We start from the raw sequence: 25,096 nt of genomic DNA, 5'->3' as shown, positions 1-25,096 counted from the left end.
TAGTTTTCTTATTCTCTGAAGCAATATCTTCAACACAAATTCATAAAATCATAGCCTAACCTGCTCTTGACTTTAGCCTTTGATGTAGTCAACCTCTCTGGTGTCCTTTAAGCTCTGGAAACTCAGAGGATAGCACAACCGCAATAGGGTCAAGTGTGTTACCTGTAGGGGACTTCAAGGGTCAAAATGTGATGGCTGTTCAGGTGGCCAAGTTTATTTAGAGAGTAGCTCCATTTTATTTTTCCTGCCAGAGAATCACAAAACAACCTGACCAGCTCACTTCAGTAAGTACCTAAAATCAAACAGAAAATCACACAAACATCAGAACAGGCTTTTGAACAAAGCCACGAGCTTTCTGGGCCTCGCTGTACACAAGGTTTCGAATGTCCACGTCATGCTATTCAGAAGCAGAAGTAAACAACACTCTGCAAGAGTCAATGTACTTTCAGTTCTGCGATGGCCGTGCGCTCAGAAGCTGAATGAGAAGCAACACACAGACTCAGCCTGATCAACAACCTTAAAACAGACCTGCGTATGTCCCCAGTGGAGGGCCCTGCCACCCTGACTAGCAAGACACAAGTCTTCCAGAGGAAGGATAAAGCTTTTGGCAGATTATCAACCTGACTCTGATAGGGATGGCTAATTGCACTGGCTTAAGCATGAAAATGTCTCTTTTTGGTGCACTGTGGATTTTCAGAGGGTCTCTGAATGCTGCTTCAGATAACATCTCTTCCTCCCATGGTAACGATTCTCCATGATGGATGATGGACCCAGGGGAGGATGGCTCCGTAGACAAGTGAAGATGCAAGTTGCTCTTGCTGGAAGCTGACAGCGACCTGACACTGACTTGTCAACTGAGGCTGAGACTCTGTTTTACTGAGCACAGTGGAGAGGATCTGCTTAACCACCCTGAAAACTAAACCCCAGGGAATGGGATGCTTTGGTTTACTGGACATTTGATTCTCCAAAAGCCTTTTTGATATTTCAACCCTTATTGTTGGAATTCTTTGAACTTGGAAGAATCAACTTCTCATTTTAGTACTTATTTCAGGAGTACACAGAACATAAGTGAACTCACAGATGGGGATTTGGCACAGATACCTGAACTGTCAGTGGATACAGATGAGGAACTTAAGTGGGACTGGAGCTGAGTAATACTGACCCCAGGACATATATATATACCAAAAGCCCATTAATTCATTAAACAGGTAATTATTAAATACCTATTCTCTGCCAGGCATGGGGAACAAATATGCCTGAGGGGAGGGGAAGGAATTGACAAAATATTACACAAATATTTAATTACAGACAGCTGTGTTCAAAGCTATAAAAGCAGTGAGCAACTGACAAAGGACAACAGGGTCCCCTCCTCTGCTGGCAGGTAGAGAACACTTACTTGGGAGTTTGATGTTTAACTAAAGACCGAGTGGAAGAAATAGACTTACAATGATTTTAAAGTAACATTTCTGTTGTTTTTAACTTTTTATGATTTGATTCCACCTAAAAAAGAAATATTAAAGAATTTAAATTCCAGTTAGCTTGGTTTTCAGTTATCTGAGGTTTGAGCCTCAAAACACGAGGGCCCCTGAAGTGCTTGATATTCTTGGTGTCCTGGACTTGAAAAAGATTTAAGCCCCTTGTTCTGCAGTGTCTATAGAAACAGGAGATGAAACCTCTAGTAAAACCATGACTTACTTGTCAGGCTTACTTGTCCAGACTATAGACATCTGTTTTTGTTATTTTTTTTCTTTCTTTTTGTTTTTCTGGTTCTCTGTTAAACAATTCTGTGTTACAGCATTTTCTAATATACACTCAAAGCAAGCATTTCTCTAGAATTCCAGTAGATGGCAGCATAGAGCTATAGTTCTCCCAGGGATGTACCTTTGCTTCTGCTGAGCAGAGTCAACACTGATAAAGAGTAGTGAGTCTCTGATACAGAATCTGAGCTGGGTGTGTAAGCCAAGTCCAGCTCAACTGGCAAATATAACATTTCCAAATTTCTTGTACAACAGCCAATGGGTCGTTCAGAGTGAAAACTAACATTGCAAATAGCAAATTAAAGGAAAACAAATATACTTCTTACCCACTGGCTGGTTCACCAACATCATTTGGAAAGCAGTAAAAAGGACATTTATGAATTTGAACTTTCTTTACTGGTCAGTGAGGGGAAAGAAACTAGATGCCTAAGTGCTTTCTGCTGATTGCTTTGTTACCAGGACTGTTAACCGCGGATAGGACACAGGGCCCCCAGCTATCAGAAAGTTGCCTGACCAGTTAGCACTGGATACAGAGACTCAGCCCTTTATCATGCTTGAGGGCTGAATCTTATCCCTCTTGCTTGAAATAACAAGAGCTCTGGAGTCTGGTTACGAGGACACCTGGGGTGACTTGCAGATTCTTCCCTGATGGTCATGTTTTCTGACCCTCAATTTTCTCACATATAAAATGGCATTAAGATGTCCTTCTCTGCTTCCTTTTAGAGGAGTGCTGGGGACTGGAGGAAAGCTAAGAGCACAGGGCCAGGTATCAGGAGATAAACTGAGGCAACAGAATCTGGTAGTATAATGATGGGCTCTTCAGTCATCACTGAAGGCTTGAACCCAGCTCCAGGCCGTTAACTCTTCAACAGTACAAATTACTCAAGCACTCTAAGCCTCAGTGATCTCCATTATAATATAGATCTAATGGTAAGAACCAACTTATAGGCCTAGAATAGAGGTAGTCTGTTTTCTCTGCTCAATGCATTTTGGCTATGATTGATAAGAAACATGAATTTTGCCCTGACCTTGTCATTAACTGTCTGTATGGACTTGGGTAAATCACACAGCCTCTCAAAGTCTCAGCTTCCTCACCTCTAAAATATAAAGGTGGACTTGAACCACATTTGATTCAAATATATATTTCTAAATTGCAAAGCCCCATGTAAATGAGACATATTTTTACTACATGGAAACCTGGAGGAACAAGATGAATTCAGCTGGCAGATGTTTTCATGGAAGTAGCTGTAGGGCGCGGTCAGCTAACTGCTACGCGGCAGGAAGCTGAAATAAGCTGAGTCATCCTTCCTGTGGCCACTGCGCTTGCGTAAAGTAGCGACCTATCCGATGCTGGCTCACAAATCGCACCATCGGCGAAAGCCAATCACAGAGCGACACATGTTCTTAATCCCTATATAAGCAGACTGCTATAGGATTGCGGGGTCTTCCTTCCATCTTTCTTCAACCAAGCTGTGCTCCAATAAAGTGTGATACAAGAAGAATCTTGCGTGTGGCGGCTCGTTATTCTGCTGGTCGGAAACGGCTCGCCGCAAGTGGTGCCGAAACCCGGGAACTTCGCGCCCTGCATGGAGGACCGATTCAGAACTCGACACACGGAGTGAACCGTCGGTGAGTAGTCCAGTCAGGTATGTTTTCAAGATAGCGCATCAGAGAATGAACAAACAGGGACTACGGTAGATAGGCCTGAAATTATGAAAAGAGAAAAAAGAAAACAAAAGGAAAAGCAAGAAACGGTGCCAGGATTATATCCAATCCTAGATGAGTTTAAGGGATTATATTTGTTTCAACCTGATATCTAATAGAGGGATAAGACGTAAGTTATAAGGCATGACCGCCCCTATAGAAGCCCGCGGAAATTTAAACCGCCGAGGCTTGGGTTTTTCTCAAGGGTCACTGAGTTTATGATTACATGGAGGACCACAACACCTGTGTGGGTACCTCAGTGGCCTTTGTCAAAGGAAAAGCTGGAGGCGGCATCCAAACTAGTGGATGAGCAGTTACAATTAGGGCATTTAGAACCCTCCCAGTCACCCTGGAATAATTAAGAAAAAATTAGGGAAATGGTGTAAAGATTGTTTCTTTTCTATTCCTTTGAATAGTCGAGATAAAGCCCCTTGTATGGAGTTGCTTGAACAGGCCTTAGGCGTTTTGATTAAATATTTAGGGAATGGGGGATTGTTTCTTGCTCCCGAGGGAATACAGAAGGGAGATGTTGTAAATTTTTAAGGAGCTGCTGTACATGGGAATAAGATAGTACCTCAAGAAATTGAGATTGGGACTAATTGCTTAGAAGCATTGAATGATTTTTGGAGGTTGCTTGGAGATGTGAATTGGATTCGGCCATATTTAAGTTTAACCCGCTTGGATCTAAAACCTTTGTTTAGTGTATTAGAGGGAAATCCTGATCTTAATTCCCCACGCCAGTTGACCCCAGAAGCCCATCAGGCACTTCAAAAGGTAGAACAAGCTATTACAAATGCACAATTAGAACGCTGTGATGATTCTCAACCTGTTTGGATCCACACGCGCTCTAACAGCGCTAGACTCTACGACACAGGCTCAAGAGTTTATTCATATTACAGGCTTGCCCTATAATCCACAAGGCCATGGCCGACGAAAAGCCCAAGGAAGGAGTCAAGACTGAGAACAACGATCATATTAATTTGAAGGTGGCGGGGCAGGATGGTTCTGTGGTGCAGTTTAAGATTAAGAGGCATACACCACTTAGTAAACTAATGAAAGCCTATTGTGAACGACAGGGTTTGTCAATGAGGCAGATCAGCTTAAAGAACTCTTAATAAAACAAAAAGGGGGAATCGCAGAGAACTGTACCCCTAGACAGAGACTTTCACTTGCCTTATTTACACATTTAAATGATGCCAATCAATGGAAGGGCCCGGATCGTGTTATTACTCGATCCAGGGGATCTCTAGTGTCTCCCCACAGGATCAAGATCCGATCTGGGTGCCATCAAGACTGACGAGAATTGTTGAAGAAAACTTCAGAGAAGATGCTGAGTTGGATGTTCCTGATGATTCTTAATCGAAGTCTTTGTATTAGTTGGAATTCCACAAAGGATCATTCAGATTGTGCAACTGAGTGCTGCCGGGCTGGAGCCCGTTGCCTTTGGAGATTTTGCCTCTTGGCTCTCTTCTGCCTTTTCCTCCTTTGGGGAGTGGGTGGGGGTAGGAATCTTTGGAGTCTGCTGTGTATTTGGGATTATGCTGTGTCTCTGGTTGGTCTGTCGTGTGCGCATCAGGGCACATCGAGATAGGGTCCTGCTCACTCAGGCACTTCTGGCTATTAAGGAAGGAGATTCTCCCGCAGCCTGGCTCTCCGCCCTGAATAATTCGAACTAATAAATAAAAAAGGGGGAGATGTAGGGCGCGGTCAGCTAACTGCTACGCGGCAGGAAGCTGAAATAAGCTGAGTCATCCTTCCTGTGGCCACTGCGCTTGCGTAAAGTAGCGACCTATCCGATGCTGGCTCACAAATCGCACCATCGGCGAAAGCCAATCACAGAGCGACACATGTTCTTAATCCCTATATAAGCAGACTGCTATAGGATTGCGGGGTCTTCCTTCCATCTTTCTTCAACCAAGCTGTGCTCCAATAAAGTGTGATACAAGAAGAATCTTGCGTGTGGCGGCTCGTTATTCTGCTGGTCGGAAACGGCTCGCCGCAAGTAGCCGGGTTTGAGGACTGAATTAATCAGAGGGTTGTTCCCAAGGTCTAGAAATATAGCTCTAGGTAATCAGAAAATAATCACGTTAAACATGTTAACCATGTGTTAAACAGGTGACAGAGGACAGAGGCAACACCAAAAGCAACAGGGCCTGTAACACTAGCCAAGGCAGGGCCACTCCAGACTCGAGGAGCTGCAGGTGCTTCCTGAGAGGAAGAAATCCCCAATCCTGCCACTGTCTGACCACCTGCACTCAGAGAAGACTCTCCCAGAAATGTTACCACAACTCCATGAGAGTCAAGCCCTGGGTAATCCATGGCCTCCTAGGGCAGCCTAAGGGTATAGATTTGTAGCATTTACCCTTCCCCATAAGTCTGGAGAGGTTTCCAAAGTTCAGGTAGTCCCCAGGAAGAAATGGGCTTCCTATCAGTCAGAGATGGTAACTCTGAAAGGACTTTGTATTTAGCTGGATGGTTCTTTATTATTCCTATCAGATCCCGAGGAAACATCATGCACACTTTTAATGGGTTGTGGAGAAGAGACCATGGTGGGGAGTTCGGGCTCAGATCAGGCTGGTGGAACACTCCAGTGAGGAACCCAGGAGACAAGAAGGAAGCGCACACCTGGCAGACATGGGAAGAGACCATCTAGGATGGAAGAGAAAATGAGAAATTCACCAACACTTGTCAGGGCTCCAAAGTTCGGTCTCTCAGCACCAACTGGCAGAGAACTCAATGACGAACTCAACAGAAGATGTAAAGTCCTCACAACACTGATCCTAGTGGTTAAGCCTCAGTCAAGAGCAAATCGTATTTTAAGACATCCCAGGCAACCCAAAGGAAACCCAGAAGGCTTCTTGGTGAGTGTGGAGAATTGGAGCTAGAAAGGTGTCTGGAGGTGGTCCAGGCCAAGGACGACGCTGCGAAGAACACCACATTGGCCAGGTCTGCAGACACACCCAGGCCTCCTACTGTCCTTTACTGAAGGACATTTAACCTTGGCAGGGTCCTCCCACGGTCAGCAAGTGCACAGGAAGGATGGAGGAAGGAAGGCCTTCTCCTTGTTTTCACCACTGTGCCAGCAGCACACCTGGAAGAGCTTCATTAACAAACAGCGTCTTGTTCCTGCTCCCCCTTTTCTTCGATGCTATCAAGTGCAGTTTTCTGCATTTAGTCTTTGATAAATGATAATAAAAATCAGGGAGCATTTACAAAATCCTTTACATAAATTAACTTAGTCCTGGGGACAACCCCATAGAGGTTATAAGCCCCACGTTATACACAAGGGAAATAAGAGATAGATAGTTTAAATAACCTGTAGAGAAGCAAAATTTGCCACCCCAAACTGTCTCTTTGTTACGCGGATTATTTCAAGCTAAAAACAATCAAGGCCAAAAGGCTCAGGAAGAAACTTTAACCTCCTCCCCAGCTGCCGAAAAGAATTTAGATGGAGGGCCTGTTCCCAGAATGGAGATATCACCAGAGATATCTGCAAAGAATATGGGCTGGTGTGGGCAGGGGAAACTCAGGCAAGGCCTAGAAATCAGAATCCACTCTGTGTCCCACTGTCTCTGCTCAGCCCAGCAAACATTTGTTTATCAAACATTTGCTTTTCCATCTCCACATGAAATGCCTTCCTCCCCTCTGAAGCCCCAAACTACTACCCCAACATCCTCTTTTGTCTTTAGCTGAAGATGGTATTCAAGGCGAGGGTTTTGGGGCCATTTTGGTGAGTTACTTAGTTTTCCTGGGTCCCTTCCATGTATACATGTTATTAAACTTTTGTTTGATTTTTCTCCTGTTAATCTGTCTCATGTCATTTTAATTCTTAGACCAGCCAGAAGAACCTGGAAGGGTAGAGAGAAATGTCTTCCTCCCCAACATACCCAATGTATGATATTTAGTAAACAGTGTATGGAGGTATGACCCAAAGAGATTAATTCCAGAACCCATGTTTTAACTATATCAAGAAGAAGGCAACAGCAAAGCTGTGATACACCACAACAACAAAAGAAAAGATAAAAACCAGATGATCATCTCAATAGATACAGAAAAAGCATTTGATAGGGACTTCCCTGGTGGTACAGTGGTTAAGAATCCACTTGCCAATGCAGGCGACACAGGTTTGAGCCCTGGTCCAGGAAGATCCCGCATGCTGCAGAGCAACAAAGCCCACGTGCTACAACTACTGAGCCTGCGCTCTAGAGCCCACGAGCCACAACTACTAAGCCCACGTGCCACAGATACTGAAGACCACGTACCTAAAGCCCATGCTCCACAACGAGAAGCCACCACCGTGAGAAGCCCACATACCGCAATAAAGAGTAGCCCCCACTTGCTGCAACTAGAGAAAGCCCACAGGCAGCAACCAAGACCCAATGCAGCCAAAAATAAATTAATTAATTAAAAGAAAAAAGAAAAAGCATTTGATAAAATTCAACATCTATTCATGATTTAAAAAAAAAAAAAAACTATTACCAAAGTGGGTATAGAGGGAACATATCTCAATCAACATAATAAAAGCTATTTATGACAAACCCACAGCCAACATAATATTCAGTGATCAAAAGCTGAAAGCCTTCCCACTAAAATCTGGAACAAGACAATGATGCCCACTCTCACCACTTCTATTCAACATAGTATCGGAAGTCCTAGTCACAGCAATCAGACAAAAAGAAATAAAAGGTATCCAAATTAGAAGGGAAGAGGTAAAATTGCCATTATATGCAGATGACATGATACTATATATAAAAAAACCTAAAGATTCCACACAAAAACTACTAGAACTGATCAGTGAATTCAGCAAGGTAGCAGGATATGAGATTAACATACAGAAATCTGTTGCATTTCTTTACACTAACAATGAAGTATCAGAAAGTAAAAAAAAAAAAAAAAAAAACACACACACAAAACAAAAACAAAAAAACCCTTGTTTAAAAACACATAAACAAAACAAAAAACACACATGAACAAAAATAAAATATTTAGGAATAAACTTAACCAAGGAGGCTAAAAACCTATATGCTAAAAACTATAGAACACTAATAAAGGAAACTGAAGATGATTCAAAGAAATGGAAAGATATCCCATGCTCTTGGATTGGAAGAATTAATATTGTTAAAATGGCCATACTGCCCAAAGCAATCTCCAGATTTAATGCAATCCCTATTAAAATACCCGTGACATTTTTACAGAACTAGAACAAATAATCCTAAAATTTATATGGAACCACAAAAGACCCAGAATTGCCAAAGCAATCCTGAAGAAAAAGAATAAAGCTGGAGGCATTACCCTTCCAGACTTCAGACTATACTACAAAGCTACAGTAATCAAAATAGCATGGTATTGGCACAAAAACAAACGTATAGATCAAAAGTAAGTAGATGAATTATCTTTTGATATAAGAACAAAGAGTGGTTAGAATTTTCCATTCTTTCCTGCATAAACTACCTCATAATGCATCATCTACAGATTCTAGGTTTTTCATAGCTCTTGATAACATTGTGAAGCAAACTGAGTACAGAATCCTTGTAGATTTTTACAGTTCCCCCCAAAACTTCTAGACATAACTTGATACCATGTTTTGACAACTTGGCTTTAAAGCATTAAACTGATTTTTCATAGAAACAACGTCTCTTTCACACTTGTATTTCATCAATTACTTAGTACCTTATTAAGTTATGTAACGACAAAAACAAGTACAGCTAGCATAAATAGGTTAGGGAACCAACGCCAGTGACTCCTGGTAAGTATATGACTCAATTGATGAGCACATAGCTTCCTGGGCACCTGACTAACCATGAGATAAGCAAGCAGTGCACTTGTGGGCCTCAGCCAATAATATAACATGTTTTGTAGAAAAAAATGGAGCTTGTCATATAATCAAGTTAATTGGTTAAGTAGAAGTCAAGTAAGAGAGCATCTACTGTGTTAAATATGAAGTGTCACTACTCATTTTCTTCCCACATTTTTTCCCCATCATTTTCCTTAAATTTTTTAGAAAACATTTTCCTCAGGTGGTTTCAAGCAAGTATGCAAAGTTACATCATTCCTATTCCCCAAAACTTAATCCAAAGATTGCTTTCGCACTAACCCTAAGATGATATGCTCCATCTTCATCCTACCTTATATCTTGACTTTGTTTATATGCTTTTCTCAATTCACAGAACAGTTGACCTAGAAGGATTTTAGATATCATTAAATTGAACCCTTACATCCTCTAGATTCATGTTGTTCAATGGAAATAAAATTTATGTATTTAAATTTTCTAGCAGTCATATTCAAAGGTTAAAAAGAAGCATGTGAAATTAATTTTTTAAATATATAATTTAATCCAATATGTCCAAAATACTATCATTCAACATGTTAGCAATATAAAAACAATTATCAATAAAATATTTTACAGTTTTTATACTAAGTCCTGGAAACCCAATGTTTATTCCACATTCACAACACATCTCAGTTCAGACCAGACACATTTCAAGTGTTCACTGGCCACACATGACTATTGTCTACTCTATTGGACAGCAAAGCTCTAGGTGATTTGGGATGATAAATCTCTGGTTCAGGAAGCTTAAATGACTTGCCCCAGGTCATCCAACCATGATTAGTCTTAACTTAGTTAAGTCTCCTCACTCCCCACCCCTAACATCATGGATAAGGAGTAGTGCCAACGTAGCTCGCCAAACCTAACAGAAGTTTTACAGAGCTTAATTAATATTTCATTTTTCTGATTATAAGACATAACATTATTCTAGAGAATGTGAAAAAAATCTAGAAATATACGTAGAAGAAAATAAAAATCACTGCTGAGAACAATCACAAATATTTTTAGAAATATGAAAATATATTCATGTTAAAAATAACTAAATATTTTAAATTATGTTTTGAAGTTTATTCCCTTCTTTTTCTATAACATTTATTTCCATGTTCTTCAATCTTTCTTCCTTTTCTATTATAAATGATTCTCTCTCTCTCTCTCTCTGTCTCTCTCTCCCTCTCTCCCTCTCTCTGCATTTAAAATGTTGTGTAATTTTTTAATCCTACTATCAAGAGAGTAGCAGCTGTCCAAAATATCAGTTTATTAGTATGGGGGAAAAAAGCACAGCCAGGATCTGGCATCACTGTATATTTAAATACTTCTAACGATCCAAAGTAGGCCTGCCAGAGTCTTCCAGCTCTTAAGAAAGGTAGACACCAGGTTTATAAATTCATCTATCCCAGATCAACTTATTCTCAGAATAAAAATTTTTTTTCAATAAAATAAAATATCTTTCAGGATACACTCTGAAATGTGTCACTGGGGCTGAGCATCTTATACTTTAAACTTATTATGTCCCTTATATTTAGTTTTACATGACAACCCAATCAAGGTCTAGATACATAGAAAATCAGAATGTTCTACATAATAATCACTTTCTGCAACTCTCACATAAAAAGCCACTCCACACACAAATAAAGTTACAATTTAAAAACAAAAAAGAAAGGGTATAGAATGAAGAAAATTTGGAAGCACGTCATATCCAGAAGAGAGCTCAGGACATCAAATCACAGCAAAGAAATAAAAAGGAAATTGAAACAGTAAATTAGAGGAGGTGAGGCGATAACTAGATTATTTCCAGCTTATCTCACAGAAATTGGATTGCACCTAATTGTGACCACTTCAGACAATACCAAATGCTTATGTTAATCGGCCCCTTGTAGCAGCTAGGGAATAATGCAGCTTATGGGGAAGAGTTATTGGCCACCTTTGTAAGAAGGGACAGGGCTCTGCTTCTAAAATGCACCCAACAATCAACAAGCAAACCGCCCCCTGAGCGATGTGTGGAAAAAAGCACACACAGCCAAATTCTTTCACCGCCAACTTACTCACCACGATTTATCACATTTGGCTTCACGTCTGTCAGTTTGTTCTAGAACACATTTGACCTGGCTTTGATTGTGCATTTAAAGGCGATCTGTTCTGACTAGGGCTCCCAGCTGGGATGGAAGATTTCCTGGCATCAGGCCATGCAAAACAGGCAGCATCTCTACATCTCTACTTATAGACCTTCAGAAATTGTTTTACAATGTAAATGAGGGCAGGGGAACCCTTAGGGGGAGGTTTCTCCTATCTGTTTAGGGGTTTGCAGAGTTGGAGGAGGTTGTTGTTAATTAGAGCAGTTTCAAGGGGTAATTTTTGTTACCCACTTCACTTAGCTAGAAAAACAAGCCTGGCACTCAAGGCTCTCTGAAATTTACCTGAAATATCCACCAGTCTTACCTCTTCATAGATATTAACATAAACCAGTTATGGTCAAATTGGTTTATTTAATAGCACCTCAATAAATGATACTATTCTAACTTGTGCACCTTTGTTCACGCATGAAATGCCCTTTGGCCACCCACTCTGGCTCTTTAAATTTACTGTTCAAGTTGCCTCCTGCATGAAGTTTCCCTGGCTTTCCTTAGCCCATCTGCCCTGCCTGCATTTCCCAAGGCACTGACTGAAAGCAGGTAACACATAACTGGTGCTTTTATGAATTCCCAATTTGTATTATTGTCCAAATGTATTGATTGAACATCTACCATGAGCCAGGCTCCATGCCAGGTGCTGAAGGATGAGCAAACCAGAGCAGGATTCCACCCTTACAGGGCTTACAGACTAGCATGGGAGATACACATCAACCCAATCAAACCATACCTTTCTCTCCCCTCTGATGTCTCAGCTATACCTCTTATTTTACACTTAGTGTATTTTATATTTTTTGTACATATGTCTACTTTGCCCAACTAGATTAAACATTTTGTTAAAAAACAAAAAGAAACTCCCACTGACCATTGCTGCCTTCCAGTGACATACCACTTATACATGTTATTTCTAACCCTCACAACAACCTATAATTCTGGCATTATTCACCTACTTTGCACATGAGGAATCTGAGGCCCAAGAGAACGAACAACGGGCCCATGGTACCAGCTCAGGGACATGCACTCCTTAGGAATTTATTGAATACATGATTGAGAGCGGTTGAAAAACCAGACGTAATATTCTGGCAACTCGTAAGTATACCACTGCATCAATGGAAATTTTAAAATACATATTGGTTTTAAATCTTTAAAAGTAACTACAAGAACAAACAATCAAAATGAATTCTTGGGTTTTTTCCCCTCAATATGTTTAGAAGCTTAACTTTGTCTCCTTCATTACACTAAGTTCTCCATTCTCCATTCTTTTATTCCTTCTCTGTGCATTTTTCCAAGATGATTTGAAGAAATCCACTGCTTGCATGCAGTAACTCAGGCACATATAGTGTATTTTGAGAGAGCCCTTGGGTCCAATAGAATGTGTTTAGTGGAGACGCTGTGACATGCCCTTCAAAATATGCCAGCATGTCACCTGATAGTGCCAGTTTGTATAAAAGGATCTATTCCTTTAACTTTAAATTAGAGTTTAAGGACTACTAAGGAATTAGCAGAAATCCTAGCTTAAACCCTGATATCTGTCTTTCCCTTTAGGCTGGAATTTGATCTGGTATTAATCACCTACAACTTTAAAAAGGAGAATCCTGAAGACTGTTGGGCTTCAAGCACAACAAATACAGAATTAAAAAAAAAAAATCAACTGTCTACAATATAAAGTCGAGCTATTCGTTTTTATTTCTTTGGGTACTTTCTGGTTGTTTGTTTGGAGTTTTCTGGCCTGAGCAGTTATCAATAACTAGCTGGTTTTAGTAATAAGTCCTATCTAGGCAGTGCAGCAAGATGGAACTTCATAAGATCTGAAGTGAAAGTAGGAAGAGTAAATAGTTTGAGAGGCAGGAAGCAGAGTTTGAGGATGGAGAATAGCGTATCCTACTCTCTCCCTTTTTCTCGAAGCAGGAAAACAACAATTTAAATCAGAGAGAAACAACGGCAAAAGCAGGTCACTGTAGAACAGAGACGCTAAGAAGAGGAGAGAAGGTAAACCGAAGTGAAGGAAGGAGGAGGAAAGTCCTCATGTTCCACATCTGTAAAATGGGCGTAATAATAGTAGCAACCTCAGGACCACCACATCATAAAACTCCAGAGGAAAATGAGGATACTCACCATGCTTATCAGGACTGGCCAAACACTATGGCCCCAATCTACTCCATAGAGTTCCTGCAATAATTAAACAAGAAACTATTTTAAGTGTATAGAGCAGTATCTGGCACACAGTTAATGCTAAAACAACTGCTCATTATTCTATGCCCCCATTGTTTCTTTTCTACTGCCTGGTTGCAGAGTGACCAGTTTCCCCTTTCATCCACCAATTTTCTCAACAATTCCATTTACTACTGAAGCTACAATCCTCCAAAACCTCTTCCTTAAGGCCTAGAGCACTGAAAACGTCCCAAAGAAAAGTCTAATTCCTAGCTCAGATTATCTTCTCTGCTGGAGCTCTGACACTGCTTGTCAATGGATTTAGCTCCATCCTCCACCTAAACCTGCACTGTCCAGTATGGAAGCCACGAGTGATCTTCAAACTGAGCACTTGAAATGGGAGGAATTAAAATATCTCATTAATAATGTTTCATATCCTTAACTTTTAAAGTGATAAGATTTGTGATAGATTGGGTTAAATAACATATATTATAAAAATTAATTCTGCCTCTGTCTTCTTGGTTTTTTTCTTTTTTTGTGGACCGAACCACATGGCTTATAGGATTTTAGTTCCCTGACCGGGGAATGAACCCAGGCCCACAGCAATGAGAGTGCTGCATCCTAACCATTGGGCTGCCAGGGAATTCCCTCTTCTTGCTTTTTTTTTTTTTTTTTTTTTTTAGCGGTACGCGGGCCTCTCACTGTTGTGGCCTCTACCATTGTGGAGCACAGGCTCCGGACGTGCAGGCTCAGCGGCCATGGCTCTCGGGCCCAGCCGCTCCGCGGCATGTGGGATCTTCCCGGACCGGGGCACGAACCCGCGTCCCCTGCATCGGCAGGCGGACTCTCAACCACTGCGCCACCAGGGAAGCCCTCTTCTTGCTTTTTTTTGATGTTCCAACTGGAAAATTTTGGATGGCACATGTGCTTCACATTATGTTTCTATTGGACAGCATTGGTCTAGACCCTTTTTTTAAGACATACTAAATAAACATTTTGTTTGAGTCGTTTATTAATGGCATTTGTATCCGTTCTCTCCATTCCCACCATGAACTGATCTCTCCAGTTTTGTCCTCCTAATCTGGATGTGCTTAGTTCAGCCTTCACCCAACTCTCAGGGTCCCCAGGGACCCCTGACATAGCTCCCTCCAGTTGGGCTTATGCTGCTGCCCAGGGCCTCCCAATCCTGATGGCCCAGCAGAATCACTCACATGTGAGCTTCTCAGAGCATCCAAGGACACAGCCCAAGCACCTGAAGTTTTTAAACCCTCTACAGATGACTCTGAGGTGCAACCATTTACAAATTACAGTTTCAAGTCCAAGTTCTGCAAAAGTGGATGTTTGGCAAAATATAACTGTTACATAGTTGTTCAGTAGAAAAAAATATAAGAATCAGTGAGCCATTTCTGTGTTACTCCTTCACAAATAATGGAAGAAAGAGCATGTTTACCCCTGGAGGAGCCCATGCCCCATGCTGACAAAACCATAAAGGCCACAGCACAAACTAAACCTACTTTCTTGTCTAGAAGCCAAAATTTACTGGACTCAGAAGTATCTTGTTTTTTTAGGGGAAGGCACTAATTTAAATATCAAGATGGTACATAAATGTAAGAATATAAGTAGCTGATAACACTGCAAGTGGTTGATTTTCTTACGTACTAAATATTGAATTTTTTCATTGCTTGTTTTCCTTTCAACTCATGGCTTTTCCCTCATTACATATCCCAGTGAGCTGCTCATTGATTTTTCACTAGTGAGTACAGACGATGATTTGAAACGAGTCCTATTACATCTGGGAATCAGCCAAAGACTTGTTGATTTAAGATAGCTGTTTGATTTCCTAGGCCAGGCTTATAATAATTCATAGGTCATTTATAGCAGTGCCCGCTGGTAGACTGCCTATCATGTGCTTGCAGGACTGTGGAGACTGAAAAAAATGAATTGCCTCCCAATGTCACAGCTAAAGAAACGCTTGGCATTTAAGAATCTCTCTCCTGAGCAGAAAAGACAAAGATGGCCCCACATGCAAAATCCAAAATGAGAAAATCAAGAATTTTTATCCTAAAATGCTCATGTGTTTACCCAACCCCTAGCACAGTCCAGAACATAACAGGTGCTTATGGAATATCTGTTGAAACTTGAAATAATTCATTAATAAGTTAATTATTGCTGAGAAAATGCTGGCTGATACTTTAATAAGCGTTGAAGTTGACTATCAATAAGACCAAATGAAAATAATTTCAATGGAATTTTATAATCATTTATACATAATGACCATTTATATGCATCTTTTGTTGCAAAAGACAGCTTAGGTTAATAAAATGTAGAATAGCAGAGTGTTAATACTTTGGATGTGAGTGAGAATACTGAATTTGACACTAGTTAGATAGATAACTTTTAGGCAAATTACTTAACCTCACTGAACTTCGTGTTTCACAATGAATATACATTAATTTCTTAATTAGAAAAATAATAATAAATTTTAAAAGTAAAAACTGTGCTTTATGTAAAGGGCTGAGTACCTATCCCTAAAAGCGCATATAAATATGGTGAGATGCTAGAATTACAAAAGGTATAGTTATTTGAAAAATGAGATATTGACCAGAAACAAAAGGGCAGCATTAGAAAAGAATTTCCCCCCAAAAAAATAGAAAAGGAAAAATAATGTAAAGAAGGAAACGTGGCCAAGTGGGAATCGCATTTCTAGAATTGCAAATGGTAACCTGGTAATTATAAAGACATCATATGTGAAAATTACCTAACTAATAATATTCGCCTGGAAGAAGATGAGATTCTTTGGGGCTGGTTTGTCTTCCGTGTGCCCTGGCAGACTTCATCTACTGTTCTGGGAGACTCCAGACATGGAATTGAGAACACTCTGCAGATCACAGAATGCTTAGAGATCTGGAAAGAAAAGCCACCCCCATCTCTGGATCAGTGTGGATCCAGGAACCCTGAAGGAGAGGAAAAGAAGCCAGCGCTTCATTGGGGTTCAGACACAGAAAGACTTAGAAGAAATTGCACGAGAAAGAGAAGCGGTAGGGCCCCTAAGACAGTCAGATGAGTGAAGGGGCCTGGCAGAGTGAGTGAGACTAAGCAGCTGGTCTGGGATTTGAAGGAACAGGATGTCCAGGTTCAGCTGAGAAAGAGACAGGAAGGAATAAAAGTGAATTCTAGTTTAAAAGTAGTAAACAGAACACATACATTTAGTTCTCCTCCCTCCCAGGCCCCTGTTAAAATAACCATGTGGAATATTTAATAACTTTTTGAAAAGTTCAATGGCTCATTTCAAGGGTCAAAAAAACGGGAAAGGAGAGGATTAAAAACACAAATTGGAAAAGCAGAAAGACTTGTAATAACCACTGCCGTAGACTTGAGAAAGTTGAACCCCAAGCCGATACTGTCAAGGCTGAGGAAGAAAATCAATTTGCTCTTCTCAAAAAAGGCTCAGGAGTTGATGGCTTCAGAGATCTCTGGGGAAAGTGACCAAAAACAAGAAGGTTAGTTGAAAGTGTTTAAGAAACAAATGCTCCTTAAATCCTCTCCCCAACTCCATATTGATGGATAAATTCCCCTTCCTCACCCCTGAAAACTATAAAACAGAAAGTGTCCGGACTGGAGAATATCAGACACCCTAGAAGTTTGGAGATGCACAATTAACACAGAGAGATTAAGTGAAAATTCTCATACTAAATTTTGACAACATTCCCTGCAGGCTCTTATCACCAGTCAGCTACTAGAACAATGGAAGCAAGGCCTGTAGCCTCCATGAAGAAGACTGGAAGATTCTTGTCTGAGCATTCTGATTGGGCCAAGAGTAAGATGGTAAAGGTACTGACTTCTGGGTTCACCAAGGAAATGGTCAAGGCAACTTAATTTTCAGTGAAGCTCTGAGTTGACACACTCATATATACAGTGGTTCCAATCAGCTTTTCAGTGACTCGTTTCTCAGTGTGAGAGGACAGCCAAGGACCACACTGCTGTTGGGGGAGCCCTTACACAGAAAACTGAGATGAAAGCAATTTGGGAAAACACAGAGATGCTACAGGCAGAAGAAAATTACAAAAATAAAACCATATTCTCAGAAAGATAAGAGAAGGTATTTCATGCATAAACTAGAATAGGATGAGGGCTCTTGTAATACAGCAGTTTAACATAAACTAAAACTTCAGTAGGAGGTTTGGAAGACAAAATTAAGAAAATCTTGCAGAAACTAAAGGAAAAAAAGACAAGGAGATGCAGCATAAAATTGAAAAGATTAGGTAACAAGAGCCTAAGAGGACCAACATCTGGATAATAGGGCTTTCAGAGAGAGAAAAAAATAAATAAAACAGAAAAAAAAAGAGGAGAAGATAATAAAATAAATAATTCAAGAAAAGCGTCCATCCCTGAAGGGGGTGTTTCCAGCACAAGAGAGCCTATTGTGTGCTCAGCATAGTGGACAAATGTAAATCCACATTAAGGGCACGCCATCATGATATGCTGGAGACAAACAGAAAAATTTTAAGCATCCAGGGAATGCAACCAAAATAAGAAGTGACAAATAAAACTTAAAACTCAAAGTGACTTGAGAATTCTCAATCCCAACACAGATAGCTAGAAGACAATAGGCGGATGCCTTAAAAATGCTGAGGGGAACTGGCTTCACCTTAGATTTCTATACTCTGATAGACTACCAGTGCATCATGATGATTAAAAAAAGAAAAGAAAAGTTTCAGATATTCAACACACCAATATTTTACCTCCCATACACATTTTCTCAGGAAGCTACTGGAAGACAGGCCCCACCCGTAAAAGAGAGTAAACCAAGAAAGAGGAAAGCATGGCATAGAGGAAACAGGAAGGAAATAGGAAGACTATCATAAGAAAGAGATGAAGGGTTCCCAGTCCAGTAGGAAGGGAGATCCCAGGTGGCCCTCTGTGCCACAGGAAAGGAGGAAAGAGTGGAAGCAGACTGGACCAGGTCAGAAGACTCCTAGAGAGGCACCCCCAAGAAAATGCAAGTGAGTTACCAGTAATTGTTTTTGTACGGAGAGAAGATTAAACAGTTGTGGGATAGTTTGTGGTTGGACTGCCATTAAATACCTAGAAATTCAAACAGAAATATGAGACTATTATTAATTCTAGGAAAAACGAAATGTGTAGTCAAGAAAAGGGAGTCATGGTCTTCCACAAAGCTTACCCATGAAAATCAACTGCAATAGTCATAACAGCATCAAAGTACATACCTGACGCTTTGATGTAACTCCATTAAAGGGGTAAAAGGATGCAAAATAGGAAAAGAAACCTTCCAGAGTTGGAAGTCAATAGAAAATGGCTACCATTGGATAATTAAGAAATGGCCGTATAAACATTTTATTTAAGAAAAATGAAATGGCAAAAAAATAGAAATAGAGAAAATGGTTAAACAGAAAATTAAAAGAAACAAATAAATACCAAACGACTCAGATAAACTCAGAAATGGATGATTGGGGGGATGTAACAGGGCAACAGGTAAGCAAGAGACTGCTGTTTTCCATAACAAATCTTATAACAAGTAAGCTTTTGAAAGTATCCATATCTTTGAGAAAAATAAAACAATTTTAAAAGAAGTAGGGCTTCCCTGGTGGCGCAGTGGTTGAGAGTCCGCCTGCCGATGCAGGGGACACGGGTTCGTGCCCCAGTCCGGGAAGATCCCACGTGCCGCGGAGCCGCTGGGCCCATGAGCCATGGCCGCTGAGCCTGCGCGTCCGCAGCCTGTGCTCCACAACGGGAGAGGCCACAACAGTGAGAGGCCCGCGTACCGCAAAAAAAAAATAAAAGAAGTAGAAGGAGGAGAAGAAAGATGAGGAGAGAACCATGTCATTAGGAACCCCCCATTGCACTTCTCTGAAAATCTCAGGTGAAAGTTGGTCACAAGAAGCAAAAGTCATTTCCCTGCTGGCCAGAGAAGGAAAAAGATCCTACAGGCCGACCCTTCAGAGATGGCTGGTAGCTCAGCAGTTGCCAGGGTCTGTGGGAAGTACAGCCATAATGGTCACTGGAAGGAAGAGAACCCAGAAAAGGATAGCTGCAGAAGTGCAGGCATAGCTCTGACCATGAATAGCCAAGTCCCTATCCACAGCCGCCAACTCCACCTTAACTAGAAAAGAGGTGGACCTCTTGCTAATCAAGCCAGACCACATTTAAAGTGTCAGTGGAAATAACACCAGCGACAGTGTTACGAAAGACTTCACAGTGCTTCTTGATTAACTGGCTATAAGGAGTCAGGGTAGAAAGAGTCCAATAGAGTGCTATGAATATGTAAATATATTTACCCAACTAAAATATACTTTGTAAGTTACAGATGGGTGTTACAGTAACTGCTTCTTGTGGTATGGTCCAAAGGACAGATGAAAAATCTATGCGACTTAAAATATATTTCCCACAAGTTTGCTAGATGTTGAACGTTCTCCATTCTTGATGTCACCCATGAAATTCCTGAGACACTGTGCATATAGCTAGCAAGATAATGGGATAGAAACTAAAAGCCCAGGTCTCGGAAGTAATTAGATTGAGGTTCAAATGCCAATGTCACTAGTTTCCTATTTTATGACCTTACAAAACGTTCTTTAAACTAAGTCTTTGCTTGTTCTTGTGAAAAGTGGTATAGTAATACTAAAAAAAAAAAAAAAAAATAGATTGCTTTAAGGGTTATGAGAAAATGTGTGTAAATCACTTAGCACTGTGCCTTGCATACAGAAAATGCTAAATCATCAATAACAGATATTACTGTATTCTCAGGGAAGGACTATAGAAAAACAGGGGCAAAGAAACCAATGTGTGTTGTTCTCCTCACCTTCTAGAATATTTGTTCTCCTCACTTTCTAGAAATATTGTATGTGCTTTTATTTAAACTTCACAATTCACCCAAGGTCACAAAGATGGTAACTGGTAGAGTTTGGATTTGAATACAGGACTATCTGACTTCAAAGACCATGCACTTTTCACTAGAATTTCTAATCTGAATTCTGTTGGTGTACCATCAAAGATTAATCAATCAGATCAAAACCTCCTCTCTCTTTCTGATCTCCACACATCACTTAGAAAGGAACAGACCTTTGAGGACATGGTATAGCTGAGAGAAAATGTTTGATAAAAAGAATGAAATAAGCAATGCCCCAGAAAACTTGGCCCTACATAGAGGATCTAAGACATGGGACCCCCAAGTACCAGGTGAACTCACCCAGATGCCACAGGAGTGGGGGAGATGAAGGAGTGTGAGTGAATGAGACAGTTTAGAGCTATGAAGATGAAGCTACAGAAGCGGCCCTATCCAAAGCCAAACACTTCCCAGGCCAAATATTTAAATTTGGAGTCATATCAGAAGTCTTAATATTTTATTATTGGTGTATCAAACACTGAAAGTTAGTTTGTTCTCAATGCAACAGTGAAAGTTCTCATGCATATCCCTTGTGGAAGACAGAATTCTAAGACAGCCCTCAAGGACTATTGTATAATCTTCCCCTCGAATACAGGTGGGATCCCAGAACATGATGGAATTTCACTCCTGTGATTAGATTACATTACCTGGCAAAAGGGAAGAGATTTTGCATATGCATTTAAGGTTCCAAATCAGTTGGGTTTGAGTTCATCAAAAGACAGATTAGGGCTTCCCTGGTGGCACAGTGGTTAAGAATCTGCCTGCCAATGCAGGGAACACGGGTTCGATCCCTGGTGCAGAAAAGATCCTGAATGCGGTGAAGCAACTAAGCCGGTGCGCCACAACTACTGAGCCTGCGCTCTACAGCCCGCGTGCCACAACTACTGAAGCCCACATGCCTAGAGCCTGTGCCTTACAACAAGAGAAGCCACGTCAATGAGAAGCCCGCGCACTGCAATGAATAGCAGCCCCTGCTCACCACAACTAGAGAAAGCCCGCGTGCAGCAACGAAGACCCAAGGCTGCCAAAAAAAAAAAACAAAAAAATTTAATTTAAATTAAAAAAAAAGAAATGATGATCAAAACCCCATTCCTCATCTCTTCCCCCCAGTTTGATCTATAGATTCAAAATGCAATCCCAATATAAATCCCATAAAGCTTTTTTGGGTAGATATTGACATGCTGATTCTAAAATGTACATGGAAAGGTAAGGGAACTAGAAGAGCTAATTCTGAAATTCTGAAAAAGAAAAGAAGTCTTTGCTGATGATTCTGCTGGATCCCTGTGTGCAGGAAGACATGGCTACTATGTGGTTCTCCTTGTGTCTCTCAAGGTGTATTTTTGTTTTGTTTTTAGCTGCTCCACACGGCATGTGGGATCTTAGTTCCCGGACCAGGGATCAAACCCAGGCCCCTGCAGAGGAAGCACAGAGTCTTAACCACTGGACCACCAGGGAAGTCTCTCAAGGTGTATTTTTGATCACACTAGTCCCAAAAGAGGTACTTGAAAAGTTCCAAGAAAAAAAATTAAGGGCTTTGAATAACCCTTGAATAAATCAATCTGTTTAACTTCAGCTCATGCAGTGTTTCTCGAACTAGGTTGAACTCAGAATTTTTTCTTCATGTAAATATTTATTAACTTTCCTTGGAGGTGGTTTAGTAAAATACACTTTGAGAAACACTTAGAGATGTTGGAATACACTTTTACACTTTGGATAATACTTAAAAGATTAATTTTATTACTTTTTATTTTTTTATAAATTTATTTATTTGTTTTCAGCTGCGTTGGGTCCTCGTTGCTGCACACGGGGCATTTTTTAGTTGAGGCGAGCGGGGGCTACTCTTTGTTGCAGTGCGCGGGCTTTTTATGGCCATGGCTTCTCTTGTTGTGGAGCACGGGCTCTAGGCGCACGGGCTTCAGTAATTGTAGCTCCCAGGCTCCAGAGTGCAGGCTCAGTAGTTGTGGCGCACAGGCTTAGTTGCTCCGCGGCATGTGGGATCTTCCCGGACCAGGGCTCGAACCCGTGTCCCCTGCATTGGCAGGCGGATTCTTAACCACTGCGCCAAGATTCTTAACCCCAAGATTAATTTTAGAATTAAGATTTAAGATTATATTTAAAATTACTGTTAGAAAAAGTGTGTAAGTCCTAAGAAATTTGACAGATTTGGGTAAACTGTTTTTACTGCCCATTTGGAGACTGTGTTGATATTCACGTTGCCAAGGTTCAGTCAGGATACTCTGAGAAGCCAAATGGGAACATGAAGAGGAACTCGTGGGGTGATTTAAGGGAAGGTGTCTGAGTGACTACCTGTCCTGTGGATCCACACGAAGCATCTAGTGGTGGGTTTGGGGTAGCTGCTGGCCGGCAGGCAGAGCCCTTAGGAAGATGGAAGACAGCAAGGACAGGCTGGAACCGCTGGGTCCGATCTGTTCTTTCAAAGTAGAAGACCTTTAGAGAGGAATGGCTGCCCCGGAGCTTCAGCCTTCTAGATCTTATGCAGATCAGATCTCTTTGGCCAACTCTAACACAACTATACAGGGGAAAAGAATGCTGGAAAAAGTGGTTCCCAGTTTGATGGCGTTGCACCGAGCAAACCACCACAGGGGTTACTAGTGAAATGAAAAAGAACAAAAAAAGCATATCTCCTTTCAGTTTGAAGACAGCATTCACATGACTCAGACTTAAGGAGCTTTGGGGGAATTCCTACTCAGTGCCAGGCACTGTGCCAAATATTTTCACACCCACACACACACACACCCCTACATAAACACAACTTCTCTAGTAGCATCACACCATATGCTACCTTTCCCCATTTCTGTTGGTCACAATGAGAGAAAAATGAAGAAGCGTTTGGGCAGACCAGGAACTTTACTGACAAGATGTAAACAACAGCACAGTTGAATACGATGTTGTGTCATAGTTAGGAGAGAAAGCTCTAGAGTTTCCGGGTCCAAATCGTGGGTCCTGTGACATGAGAGTTAAGTGATCTTGGGCACAATATTTAATTCCTCTATTTCTCAGCATTGCCATTGCAAATTTCAGATAATACTCACCTTACTGGGTTGTTGTAATGATTATATGTTATAATATATGTACAGCACCTGGGGTTAAAAAAAAAAGACAGCTCAGTTTAGGAATAATTGAAAAATAAGTATTAGTGGGATTTTTGCTTGTGCCTATAAATACAAATATATATATATATATAAATATTCTATTGCTGAAACAGAATGGTTTTAAATTATAGTTATGTATTTTTAACTCATGTTCTCTCTTTTTTTATTATCTATCAAAACGTTTATACCGATCATTATTTAGTAGCATACAGATCACCAAATACGTTACATAGATCACAGTCTCAAAATCCAGGATATTCAATTTTTAAAATTATAATTTGCAGTAGAATACATAAGTATGAAGTGACATAAATAATTCCAAATTACTGAATAAACAATTTAAAATAATCGAGTGAAAGGCAGCATACGTTGCATTTTAATAACTTAAAAATTATGATAGGAGAGTCTATTTCCCTGTATATTGTTAAATCTATATGTGTGTATAAAGTTCCTGTTAACTACAGCTTCATGATCTGGATGTTTGCCTAAATTAATGTCAACACATTAGCCCTTCCTCTTCATGATTTCCTGATAATCAATAGCGATCTCCCGTCCTTGGTCCTTCCTTTACAGCTATTTGTCCTAAACGTAACAATGATTCATTCTGCTACAATAAGAAGATCCCTTGGTTCTTTGACCATGACTCTCAAATCACTTGTCATTGACTCTCAGTTGTTCAATGCTTTGCACTCCTTCCTCACATGTTCTTTCCTTCAATCTTGATTAAAGCATAATATACTTCTCTGGATAATTTACAAGCTGCTTAAAACAAAAGACCTTAGGCAGAAAATACAGTTTGGCTAGCAAACCTTGGATGAATTTTAACTCCTACTTAATATTGGCTGTTACCTTTTAAACATTCTGATCAATACTATTAGTACTGGCATGTTCTTTTTACCTCGTATTGAGTGCAAATTAACTGGAGAGGATTTTTTTTTTAACTGCTCTGTTCTTCCTTTTCATACACATGAAAACATAGCATTATTGATTGACTCTGTAAAGTTCATTTTAAATTAAAGGCTTATTTTTATCCATTGACATTACTCAGCAAAGTGAGAATCAGATTTAAGATATTCATAGTTATCCATTTCAAAGAACAAGCGGGCACCTGCCCACTGGTTACATTTCACTTACACTATAATTTGTACGACTCTTAATCAAGGGGTCTTCTGACCCAGAAGGCAATAAGCGATTCCCTAGCAATGATATCATTTAAAAATGCATGTCCTTAGTCAGTATGTGTCAGGATGTGCTAAAACACATGGCATATATTCAGCTGACCGACAAAAGTTATCCTTAAAAGACCCATGACAATTGGCCTGAAGCTCACGCTTTATGAAGCAATGCCACATTTGGCCAGTAGATAGCACTCAAGATATTCCACTAAACGGAGAGAAGGCGCCTCGGTGCGATTATCACTCTGCCAGGGAAACATTAGACAAGTTCATTTTAGATCAGCAGAGGGGGAAAAGAGATGCCCCCCAAACACCTGGAAATCGGGATTTTTTTTGTACAAA

General features: G+C 40.5%; 1 long non-coding RNA gene across 7 annotated transcripts in view; it reads right to left on the bottom strand.

Moving 5' to 3' along the window:
- Nucleotides 1-25,096, bottom strand: part of LOC307188316 — a 530,117-nt gene that overhangs the window by 500,188 nt on the left and 4,833 nt on the right. For all 7 annotated transcript variants that reach the window (XR_013828886.1, XR_013828887.1, XR_013828888.1 and 4 more), the window contains 3 exons: nucleotides 23,520-23,567; nucleotides 13,530-13,583; nucleotides 9,587-9,638 (listed from right to left, as the gene is read on the bottom strand). This is a non-coding gene — a long non-coding RNA (uncharacterized lncRNA). The remainder of the gene's footprint in view (nucleotides 1-9,586; nucleotides 9,639-13,529; nucleotides 13,584-23,519; nucleotides 23,568-25,096) is intronic.

The sequence above is a fragment of the Stenella coeruleoalba genome (assembly GCF_951394435.1).
Source record: "Stenella coeruleoalba genome assembly, chromosome: 6".
NCBI lineage: Eukaryota > Metazoa > Chordata > Mammalia > Artiodactyla > Delphinidae > Stenella > Stenella coeruleoalba.
Note: the sequence above shows the minus strand (reverse complement) of the source record. Positions and strands in the feature narration are given on the sequence as shown.